The sequence below is a fragment of the Acomys russatus genome, chromosome 8 (genome assembly GCF_903995435.1).
Source record: "Acomys russatus chromosome 8, mAcoRus1.1, whole genome shotgun sequence".
Taxonomy (NCBI): Eukaryota; Metazoa; Chordata; class Mammalia; order Rodentia; family Muridae; genus Acomys; species Acomys russatus.
This window is the reverse complement of record NC_067144.1, coordinates 11610249-11623545: the sequence shown is the minus strand read 5'-3', so window position 1 is coordinate 11623545 and position 13297 is coordinate 11610249.

Genomic DNA, 13297 nt, shown 5'->3' with positions numbered 1-13297 from the left:
TTACCTGACCCTGTCTTAGCTTGCCGAGTTTCTTTTGGCTTGTCCTGTCACTCTTGCTAATTTATACATATCTTTTGCATGTTTTTATTTTCTGCCTACTACCAGCAAAATTTGTACCATAAACACCAACAGAATATGAAACATCCCAGGTATGACATGTAGCAATTACTAAAGAAATATTGGCATATAGTTGGTTCAGATGCAGCATTTTAATGTATAGCAAAGTATGTTTAGCCTTTAGCCACAAGGCCCATTTATTTTAATCTTCTAAAGGTGGCTCAGCTAATACACCTGCTCCCAATGCTCACTTGCGTATAGGAGTTGAGTCTATTCTTGGAACAAACTAAATTCATCAGCTTTGTGAGGGCAACAGCTTTGCCTGGGGGACCTCGCTGACATTTACTCACAGAAGGAAGGCACCCTAGAATCAGAATAAGCTGAGCAAGCTGTAGGTATTGCAAATCGGGACTCCACTTAGAAAACCCACACGGCACATACCTACAAAAACCCTGCCGTTTGTCTTAAGAAAGATGCACAGATGTGCGTGTGGGGGAATTCCTTAAATAACAAGGATGGAATGTAATTTTAGATGGTGATCTTGCAAAAGACAGCTATGGGAATGTGGCTAGGGAAAAATTAAACCAGAAGAGCAGGGCATTCTAGACAGGATGTGTAAGGATTGAATATAAGATGCTGTCAGATTCTCTTTCGCATAGCATTTGGATGCATGAATGGGTAGATGGATGCACAAATAGGTTATTGATGTGTACACACACATGCACACAAACATAAATGCACACACGTACATACACACATACACATGTGCACACATACACATACACACACATACACACATACACACATATGCATGTTCACACACACACACACACACACACACACACAATCCTCCTATTACACTTTTTCTTTTCTCACAATTTACTATAACAAACAACATCTGGATTTACTTGGGCCAAAATAAAAGCAAACGTAAGTGCTCACAAAGAGCATGTTTCTATACACTAATTCACGAGGCTCCTATCTCCTCCTACCCACACCTCTCATTTTTCTTTAAAGAGAAAAGGCTCATATGTGATTTTCTAGGAGTCAACATCACAATCTATAAGCATCGGGGAAACTAAGGTAGGAAGGATGAGCCTCCCCTCCTCATCACGAGGCAGTCCCAGTTGTACAACATGGGAAGTTTGAGAATGAGTTTTTACACAATGTCAATTAGAGTGTCTGGCTCTGAGGAGGTTAAATATTTCTTCTAGGGTTCACAGTAAGGTTTCTTATGAATCTGAAACTTCACCTATCCCATGCTTTCTTTTAGGTCGTCAAGCCTGTGGGCCAGTGGGCAAAGAAAGAAATTGAGGTTAAAAAGCTATAATTGGCAGAGATTATTATGTGATGTTTCTGCTGCTAAGCGTTGACAACTGAAGGAAAGACTGATCTCTCACTAGGCAAGCAGTGTATATTAGCTACTGTGCTGCCTGAGGAAGGAGAGATAGAACGAAAAGTAGGAAGGGAAGATGAGGATGGATATATTGATTAATGTCACCTTGCTGGATGTGGTAGGAGACATTGAAGTAAAATTTAGTAATGCTCTTGGCTGAAGTCATGCGGTCTAATGTCCTTAAGCAGCCAGCATGAAGAGGCGCATGTAGTCGCTGATGATAAAGACAGTACATCTGTTCCAGACAAAATAAGGCACTTGGAGCAAGCAACCAGATACGGCAAAGTAGGTGAGAAAACATAGAAATGACTCTATCAGGTATCCTCCATGGATCCAATCATGATCACCTGCTCTTGCTCCATTTCCAGCTGTTTACATAGTGTTCTCCATCCCCCCCATCATTAAAATGGTTTAAAATCACATACATCTGCAATATACCTTTATTCCACTAAGAACTTTCCACTTTTTTTTTAATTACATGTATATGTGTAGGCCAGAGAAGAGTATGTGCATATATGAGTGCAGATGCCCACAGGGTCTAAAAGACAGTGTCAGACTCCTCTGGAGCTTGCATTGTTGTGAGCTGCAGTTGTGAGCTGCAAAACATGGTTGCTTAGAAGCAAACAGGGACCTCTGAAAGAGCGGTACATAATCTTAACTCCTGAGGCATCTCTCCAGACCCGTTATGGGGCACCTTCTCAGTGATGGGGATAGGAAGCTGTGAGACAAGTGCTGAGTCCAAACAAGTGCACAGAGAAATGCTGAGGACATTAAAAACATACATGGTAAACTTTTGGTCAGGAGAGAGTGTACATAACTGAGGGGTCTCTGTAGCTGTAAAGGCAGGCAGCAAGCCATGAAGAGGTAAAAACGAAAGCTCAGTTCAGAATGACTTCATTCAAATATTGGGGAGTCTGGTGTCAGGGGTCTTATTGTCATCATATTTAAACATAAGAGAATTTGAGAAAAAAAGTTTTCAGGTACCAATCATTCAAATTCCAGGTGCACGATAAAGCTTAAAGTGTGACTACATAGAAACTCCTTTGCAAGGTACATGTGACCTTAAAGATGGGTTCTATAGCTCAAGGATCTGGGTTCTTGTGTGGTCTCTGACTAAGGTAGTGTGGAGATTAGTAGGCTATAAAGCACATGTGGCATGCCCCTTAAGAGTGGATACTATTAATTGGAAGTTAAACATAAAGGTCTACGGAGGGAGATTCTGAGGTAAACATAATGGAAGATTTGGGTGAGGTCTGCCACCACAGATAGCAAAAGGTCACCAAGTTGTTTTCAGTATCCACTCCCAGCTTTCTGGGTGGTAAAAACAAATATTTTATCTTCTCCATTGAGGTCTCTGAAGGCTTAACATTCCTGGTTTACATAGCGATCTGTGGGCAAAAGGACAGGCTTCTAACATATAGTGTCCCTTTTCTCCTAAAGTTACCCTGGCGTATAATTTAAAGAGCTCCTCACCGAATACTCTTTGGCTATCAGTCATACCTCATGGTTAATTCAATAACCCGCCCCCTCTTGTATGACGACACCTGAGATTAGCACACAGCCTTTCCTTCCTTTTTATTCCATGGCATACATCACTCATCACTTGTTATTCCCAAGAAAAGTAATAAAATATGTAAGTGTTACACTTGCCTCGGATACCCGGAGAATTCAAGCTAAGTGGAGAGCTCTTTCAGTCGATTTCCACAGACAAGAGTTGAAAGATTAATCCGCACTACTCAGACACAGAAAGCTTTGGAGCCTTTGAATGGGTGCACTTATTTCTAGACATCTTTTCGACATTGACTCAACCTTTGAAAAACCATGGTCACTTTGACCAGTAAAAGCCTCTTCTTCAAATTACTTTTTTTTAAAAAGAAGCATTTAATTGACACTTGATCTAGAACAGCAAGATGTTTCCTAAGCTGGTCAGTCTCCTTGTTCCATTTTCAAAGCTGGTTTATGTTTCTTCCATTGATGAGAAAATTGAAATAGGAAAAAGTGGGAGACTCTAGGAAAGAATGAAGACCAGAGGGAGTCCCCCTCTTTACAGCCTAGCAGAGAAGGACACTAATTGCAGAGATTTGGGCAGTGACCCTCAAGCTAGATCATCATCACAGTCATCATCATTATCATCACCATCACCATCATCACCATCATCACAACAACACTAAAACCAAAGCAGGCCAATGTAAAAGATCCTACACATCCACTGATAGAAAAGACCTCCTGACTGGTAAATGTCTATATAGGCATAATTAGTGATAGAATTATTCTCAACCCAGAATCCTTGGCCTTGCCTATGGACTCTCAAAGGAGAGACTATGAGATTGAAAAAGGGGCATAGAACTTGGAGATGTGTTCTATCTCTCTGTCCCCCTCCCTCTATCTTTCTCTTTCTCCCCCCTCTCTGTGCAGTGCTACTAGTCTCAGTCTCCATGAACATATTAACAATGGCTCCTTTCCACACTTCCCACAGAGATGTCCTAAATAACAGCAAGGGAATATTTGTGGAAGCATTTTATTAACCACAGATGAGCAAGATCAATATCCCTTTGCTGTTAATATGATCTCCGTCATTTCTAGTCAACACTTTCTTGGTTGAAGAGGTGTTTACTCATCATCATATTTAGCCAAGCAGATTATAAATACATAAGTGTCTCCTTGAGCTAGCAATAATTAGGTTAAAGTAAAAAATTCATTTTCTAAAGCTTTTTAGACTGAAAATATTTTTCCATTACCGTTGTGGGATCCTAAGATCACCATAGCCTTGGGGAATAGCTCTAACCCAAGAGAACAGACCTACTTAATTATGGGATATTTCTTCATTTATTATCATCTTTATTAAAATAACAGACTCTTTTTAACTGGGATGAACCACAGCTGACTTGAGATGAGACTACTGTAAAAATAGCCATTAAGTAAGTATTTTTAGCCTTTACACATTTCAGTCTCGACTAGCATAAAAATATAAGATGCATACTGGTAGCAACTGAAAGGAAAGAAGAGACATTGTGCTTGTGGGGTGGGGTTGAGTAGGAAATTCGCTTCCTCTTATAAACATCAAGGCAGTAAATATTGTTGTAATTCCGAAGTATATTACTGGGCAACTTAAAGTGTTGATGTATCTAAATACTGTTCTTTTCTAAAGGGAGATAAAAAGCTAGTGATTCCAGAGGGGAGGAAAGAAAGGGAGAATGGGAGGAACAGAGAGAGGGGAAACTGTAATCAGCCTATATTATGAGAAAATAATCTATTTTCAATAAAAGAAAAAAGTACAAAATACATTGAATAACTTTTCAAAATGTTATTCAAATATATATATAATATAATAATATATAATAATAAACCTATATATATTCATGTTGAGCATGACTCCCCTCCCTCCACCCTCCTAAGTTCTTTGGCTGGCCTACAAATTAAACTAGGGTAGACAAGTTAAAAGGAGAAAACTATGCTCAGCCACACACATGCATACAGGTGTCTTACAAAAATTTGTGACTCAAAGAGCAGTTAGATCAGGGCTCTGGGCTTCCTAAAAGGACTTTGCGACAAGGCAGTGGAGGGGAAACAGAAAAATGTACTGAGAATTAAGCACTTCCTTATTGTACAGGCAAAAACATTGTCTCTGCTCTGCCTCTTCTGTGTACAAATACAAACAGTGATACAGATTCCCTTCTTTGTGGAAAGGCAGCTACTCAAACTACACCTGTATTTATAGTTTCCTAAAATAATCTGTTAGAACAAAGAAACATATTCTTGTAGGAATATTTTGAAATAGTGTGTCCCAAGGTTTAACACTATTTTAAAAATTAAAATACCATGAGATGTAGATGGATTTTGGCAAAGGATAGAAATATGTATTACCTACACCATCATAACCAACATAGAACAAACCATGTACATGGCTGTCTTCAGGTCCTTTCTTGAAGTAGCATCTCTCTCTGGCTCTGGGACAGGCACACACTGCTCATTTTACTCCTACCCTGGAACAAGCCTTCTGTTTGGTTGGCTTGGCTTGCCTCCTCTTAGCAACACGCAAAGTTAAGACACCTTTGTTTGAAGCACACATCCTCATATTTCATAAACACACATTTTCGGTGATCTAGTTTGTAATCCACAGGCTCCGTTTCCATTGAATGAAGATAACTCATAGTACATTAGCCCAGAGCTTTCCTCTGAACTTCAGAATTCTTTTTAATACTTTCATTTATGGATTGATTTAATGTGTATGGTTGTTTTGTCTGCATGTGTAGCTATGCACCATTTGTGTGTAATACCTGCAGAGGCCGGAAGAGGGCATCTGATCTCCTGGAACGAAAGTTATAATTGGTTGTGAGTCACAATGTGAGTGCTAGGAATTAAAGCAGGAACCTCTGAAAGAGTATCAAGTGCTGTTCCTTAAGAGTTCTGAGCCACGTCTCCTGTCCCACGAACTGTAGAATGATAAAGCCAGCTGTCAAAGAAATAGTCAGCTTGGATCTTCTCATGCTTCTCAAGCTCCACAACTTTAAAAGCCCTAGTTATGTCAGTGTGTATCAATGCTCCTATCTTTTGTCAGTGTGTTTCAATGCTCCCTATCTTATATCAGTGTGTATCAATGCTCCCTATCTTTTGTCAGTGTGTATCAATGCTCCCTATCTTATATCAGTGTGTATCAATGCTCCCTATCTTTTGTCAGTGTGTATCAATGCTCCCTATCTTTTGTCAGTGTGTATCAATGCTCCTATCTTTTGTCAGTGTGTATCAATGCTCCCTATCTTATATCAGTGTGTATCAATGCTCCCTATCTTTTGTCAGTGTGTATCAATGCTCCCTAACTTAGAAGAGTTTAGGATCATTCTCTCACCCTTGGCACATAAATAGTTTCTATCCTTTTATACCCTAACAAACTCTGATTCCTGCCACTGCCTTATATGTTTAGAATAACAACAAATAAAGCAAGAAAATTTCTATCCACATGAAAAGAAATGATTTTCTTTTCTCACAGGCATTTACATAACCTATATTGATCAACCCCTAACATCTTTACTTCCTAATGGTCCTTAAATCTTTGCATTTTGTTACACCATAAACCCCAGCTAGTCTAAATTACTGTTAACATTCACTTGCACCATTACCAAAATAGCCTCCCAGCTGCTCTCCCTTTCTCACTCATGTCTCTCTCTATAACCGTTCTTCCTGCGTCCAGAATGATCTTTAAAAACAGAAGTCATACTACACATCTTTTCTTGTCCAAAAATTCCCTCCACTGTCCTTAGATTTAAAGCTCCAAATAATTACAATTTATAAGACTCTGCATGGCCTGGCCATGCATTAATATACACAACCTAATTTTTTATAATAAGTCACAAGGAACTATATTTTAAAATGATTTTTCTTTTTGTTCACATTTTGTCCCTCTCAACTGCATAAACCTTTTAAATTTTTCTGGAGAACACAGTTCACCCACCATAGCATATAGTTGTAGGTCCTACAACTCCTATGGTGGAGGCAGGTCAGCTTCATCTGCATGACTCTGTAACAAATCAAACTACTGCACATCACAACTGAATTGTCTCCTTCATGGTGTTTCTTGAGGTCCTATGCTGGTAATAAAGGTGCATTTTGGCATTCAGTGGGATTAACCCCAATAAACCAATTGTAATTAATGTAAATCTAAAATTCAATTAAAGTTCTTAATCTGTATTACAACCTAAGACTTATTATAAGCTACCTTCTACTATCTTTAAAATAATCAGAAACAAGGTTTCATTAAGAAGCTTAGCTGTCCTGGAATTTGCTATATAGTCTAAGCTGGCATCACTCGAATAGCTCCATCTTGCTTCCCAAGCGCTCAGATTAAAAGTATTTGCCACTATGCCCCTCAATATCTGTACCACAGTAAAGTAACGAATTCAACCACTCTAAGTTAAAAACCCTTCTACTCAACATAGGAAGATAATGTTTGCACCTTTATGAAGTACTTGAAAATTATAATAGATAAAAATGATACAATAAAAAGACATAGCTCTTCTTCCCTCACAAAATGAATGCAAAAATACAGTAAACACAGCAAATGCTTCTGTAAGAAACCCAGAGACAAATATAAAAAGAAAAAAGTCACTGCATCCCAGACAAGGATAAGCCAATGAAATCAGCACACTGAGAAAATGTGTGATGCTCTCCTGCTTTATCATCAGAGCTCTTTCCTTGTGGTCAGAACCCCAAACTTCTCCTTCCTAAGGAAAGGGAGCTGCTTAAACTATTTTCAGCCTTGACTGTACCCAAGTACTGACTAGAATTGTGGCAATAGGCTGGGCATGTCTTGGAATGGTTAATTAAATGTGCACACGAGTAGGCAGTGCCACTGACAGGCAGCAAGATGCAGTGCCAGAACATTGTTCAATGTATTACCCACATTGTCACAAGAGTCTGGAGAGGCACGGGGGAATACCTCCTGGGAAGTAATGGGCAAACCTTTTCCAATGAGCTTAAACGTACAAGACCAAAGAAAACGCATTCAGAAACAACTTGCTAAGCCTACAGAATACCCAGCTAGGCTGAGCAGAGAACGTCTTCCATGTAAGAAAACTGACTGCAGAATGTGGGAGACTTGAAAATTTCTGTAAATGCCCTCATTTCAAATAATCAGGCAGTTGAGCAAACAGTCATAGCATAATTAAAGAAATGAATTCAAAGCCCAGAAACCAAAGACAGAAAGATAACCTGACAAAGAGTCAAGGTACAGTTATAAAGATGCTCAGTAAATTAAATGAGTAAACAGAACAAAAGCAGGAAAAATGCACAAGGATGCTAAGCTAGAGGGAGGTGGACATGTGAAGAAGAATCGATCAGAAACCCCAAGTGTGAGACTCCAGTTTTGAGTTGAGTGATATAAACCATAGAGGTCAAGCACTAAAGCTTTGCACTCACCATGGCAGAAGAAAAAGAAGAAAGAAAACTTCAGACAGATAGAACATTGATAGGGACACCATCGTGTAGAGCATCATAGCCACTGTGGAAGTGCCAGAAAGAGATAAAACGGGACTGACAAACATAATCTATTTGGGTAAATAAAGGTCAAATTTTCCCCACATCTTAGAAGAAGTGAATTTATAAGTTCAGGAAGCTCAGAAAATATTCACTATGATAAATAAAAGAGGGAAACCCTTAAGTCACATAAAGGTCTGCTTGTATGTTGAGGAAAGAGAAAGGTAAAACCAGCATGAGATGACTTATCATGTACTTCCCTGTAGAGGGTTCATAGAGCCACCACAGGCTAACAGGAGTAATGTATTAAAAGTACAAAAAGAAAAGGAAATACAGGCCGTAAACTTCAAACCCCTACCCAGATCTAGCCAATGGACAGGATATTCTCCACAGTTGAGTGGAGAGTGGGGTCTGATTCACACGTACTCTGGTGCCCCATATTTGACCATGTCCCCTGGATGGGGAGACCTGGTGGCACTCAGAGGAAGGACAGCAGGCTACCAAGAAGAGACTTGATACCCTATGAGCATATACAGGGGGAGGAGGTCCCCCTCAATCACAGTCATAGGGGAGAGGAGTAAGGGGAAAATGGGAGGGAGGGAGGAATGGGAGGACACAAGGGAGGGGATAACCATTGAGATGTAATATAAATAGTTTAATAAAATAAAATTTAAAAAAAAAAAAAAAAAAAAAAAAAAAAGAAAGAAAAGGAAGCATCTACTCAATAGGACTTCTAAATATGCAGAAGCTGGAACACCTTAGTTGCTTTATAAAAATTATGGAAAATTCTTAATTGAGTGAAAGAATGATAAATAGCAAGGAAAATCATGCAGGATATATAATTTCCTGATAAATATAGCATAATACATATGATTATAATATAAAGATAAGTATAGAGACAAATAAAGAGATGTGTAGCAAGAATCTATAGGCAAATATTTTTCAAAGGGAATGTAAAATATGAAGTAAGTTTTATCATCAATGATAATGTGGATGGGAGTAGAATTTTTTAAGTAGAATTTCATGGGCAATTCATGTTAACTGTCAGAGAAGAGTTTGGTTATCTTACTATGAAATATTTAATAAAATTTCAATAGCGTATAGAAATATTATATCTGTAGAATATGTACACAGAGAAATGAGAAATCAATCAAAATATGACTGTACAAAAAGTAATGAGATGGAGCTGGAGTGATGATGGCTCAGTGATTAAGAGCACTGGCTGCTCTTCCAGAGGAACCTTGGTTCAATTCCCAGTACCCACATGGTGGATCTCATTCATTTCCAGCACTTGTGGATCTGATGCCCTGTTCTGGTTGCCATGGGCACAGTGTGCATGTGTGGTTTACAGATACATGTTCAAACAAAACAGCCCACACATAAAAATGAATATAAAATAAAGTTTAAAATTAATGAGACACAAAAAGTGGCAAGAAGAAGAAAGGGAAATATTTAAAAAGACAGAAAAAAAAAAAAAAAGAAAAATGTCATTACTGGTAATCCTATGCCAATAGCTACTTTAAATATACACACACAAACTACATCAGTTAATGTAAAAAAAACAATAATGACAAGAAACAAGAATACTACATAATGATCAAAGGAAGACTTTATCAGGAAGATACAATGGTAAAATATACATACAACTTTCCAACACCCATTATATCAAATTTATAGAAATAATGGGGAAAACGATAACAATGAAATGTAGTATATTTCAAGATCTCATTATAAATTATATGTAGACTAACCAGAGAGAGGCTACACAAGATGAGAGCTGAATGACACCATTAGGTGAAAAGGACCTAGTAAAAACAAACAGAACAAGACCGAACACTCGATACAGCAGAATACACACATCTGCTGGCTTCATACTTGACACCTGGAACGATTGCTAAGATCATGCACAGATGATGTCACAGAAGAAACGCTACAAGCTTAAGAGATTGAAATCTTATTGAATTTTTCTTGTTGTTTTGTTCTGTTTTATAGAAAGCAGAAATCAGTTACAGAAGGAAAACAGGGTAATTCTTAAAGAAATGAAAAATCAAACATCCTATTTCATAATCAAGTTCAAATCAGAAATCATTAAAGAACCTAAAGCACCTGGACATAAATGTAAATGAAGAAAATTTTGTCAAGTTGTAGGATACAGAGTAAAGCCTCTCATCTCAAGGAACTGGAATAGAAGAAAAAGCCCAAATTTATGAAAAGCTCAAAGATAAATGATATTGTAAAAGGCCAAAAGATCTTTCTTCTCATGTCCACAAGAACAGCTCAAGTCATTGTCAACACAAACTGGAAGTAACACACAGAGCAATGGATGAGAAAAAGAAATGGAGATGTGCAGCTGGAAGAGAAGAAATAGAATTATCTCTGTTTACTGATGACTCAATCAACTGTGTAGAATGGTCTAGAAAGTAAACCTCCACACACGTACACCACATATGCACACATACACAAAACTTTTGGAGACAATAACATAATTCAGCAAAGCTGTAGTGTATAAAATAAGTGATCAAAATTTAGCTGTGTTTTCATTTACCAGACTAGGTAACCAATAAGGAAAACACTTAATATATTTGCATTTTCCTGTGTTATCAAAAATAATAAAATACTTCATTACAAACTTATCCAAAGAAGGAAATATTATACACTGGAAACTGTCAACGTTGATCAAAGAAATCAAGAGGCAAAAATGAACATTTCTGGCTTTGATTGTGAAAATAGATCTCTTAAATGATAAATAGATTCAATCATAAAGAAATATTTTCAGAAGCAAAACAACAACAACAACAAAGCAAATCCTAAAATCCTCCTGGGATCTCAAGGGATTCAAAGACCAAAAACAACCTTGAGAAAAAGAAAATAATGACAGAAGCCTCACAAGCCTGGAGTTTAAATCTGTTTACATGACAGCTACCAAACAGCAGTAATTAAGACTTCATAATGCTATCAAAAAGACAGGGAAAACAGATAAATGCCACAGAGTAGAGAGCTCAGAGATAAGCCCCTGTTTACATGGCCACAAGAATGCCAGCTCTACACATTAGACAAGGAGTGAGCTTCCACAAAGAGGCTGAGAAGAGTGCCCATTATAGGAATGAGTTGTTTCCTGACTTTACTCCACATACATAAATTGGCTTAAAATATACTGAAGACACAAATGTGAACACAGTTGTATTACAGCACTAGGAATAAAGAACAGGAGACAATGTCAGGACGTTGGTGTTGGAAACACTATTCCGAGGAACCAAAAGTCAAGCAGCAAAATAAAACAAAAAGAACAAAGAGGAGGACAGGAGAGGTGGCTCAGTGATGAAGAGAACTGCCTGCTCCTTCAGAGGACCCAGGTTCGATTCCCAGAACCCATATGGCCACTCACAAATTTCTCCAATGCCATTTCCAGGGAATCAGACACCCTCATATAGATAGATATACATGGGGACAAAACACAAATATACGTAAAATAAAAATAAACAAATTAAGAGAAAACAAAAAATAGGCTGTGATAAACTAAAAAACTTCCATATGTTAGTAAAAAGAAAAAAGAAGAAAAGAAAAGAAAAAGAAAAAAATCAGAATGAAAACCAGGTGGCAGAATGGAGACAAAAAATGCAGTGACCTACACACATGAAATGTGAAAGACATCTACAACTCACAAATAATAACATATACTTTATTTTAAGATGTGTAAAGTACTTACTTTAGTACATTCTGCCTAATGTAACAGAATAGCACACACTGGGAAACCAATAAAAAGAAAACATTTTTTCTCATATTCTGGAGGCTGTGACATTCAGGACCAAGACACCAGCAGATTTTTTTTCAGAAACAGAACAACCATTCTTCATTATAGGTGGAGCCTTCTCTGTGCCCTCAAATAACAGACAGGACTAAGGCGCTCACTGACGTCTCTTTTATGAGAGTGCCAATCTCACCATGAGTGCTCCTTCTTCATGAGCTAATTATCTTTCCATATAATACTGTCACCTTCGATGCCAGATTTCAACATTTGATTATCAAGATATATAGGACTTGAATAAATGTTTCTCAAAAGAACAGGTTCCAATAGCCACTAAGCACCTGGAAAATTGCTCACTGTCCCTAATTATTAGAGAAATGGACATAAAGAGCCGCCATAAGACGTCATCTCGCTCTCCTCAGAATGACCAATATTAAAAGACCAGAAAATGTCAAGTGTTGACAAATTTAGGAATCTAAACCTTTGTGTCGTATTGAAGAAATGTGAAATGGTATTGTATCTTCACAAATCAATGTCTAAGGTTTTTCTTTACATACATAATAAAATACACAATAAATAAGTAGTAAGTAGCCATCTTAAAGAAGACAGAGTAGGAATATGAACAACAGTATAGGAAGGCATGGAAAAACTTTGAGATAATAGTTGATTATTACAAAGAATAGTATAGTAGAGCCCTAGAAGGAATAAATAATTAAAATTCAGCAATGCATAAATTATGCATTATGAGAAGGAAAAGGAAGCATTTCACATAGATAGCTGTAACTAACTAAGACAGATAGAATATTCCTATTAGTAAAACCAAAGTAAAATGAGCTGACCATATCTAAAGTAACTTGCTGATGAGACAGAGCAAAAAAATGCATTCATGCACTGATGGAGGGGACACCAATAATACAACCATTTTGGAAAATTATTTTTCAGGGTGTTTTTTCATAGATAGACTTTATTTTTTAAAAGAATTTTAGGTGGTCAGAGAAATGGCTCAGTGGGTAATGGGTTAGCCATACAAGTGTAATACTCTGAGTTTTCATCCCCATAAACCCTGGACTGGCCAGATACATTAGTCCAAGCGCCTGCAATTCCAGCCCTCTATAGAAAGGTGAAGCTAT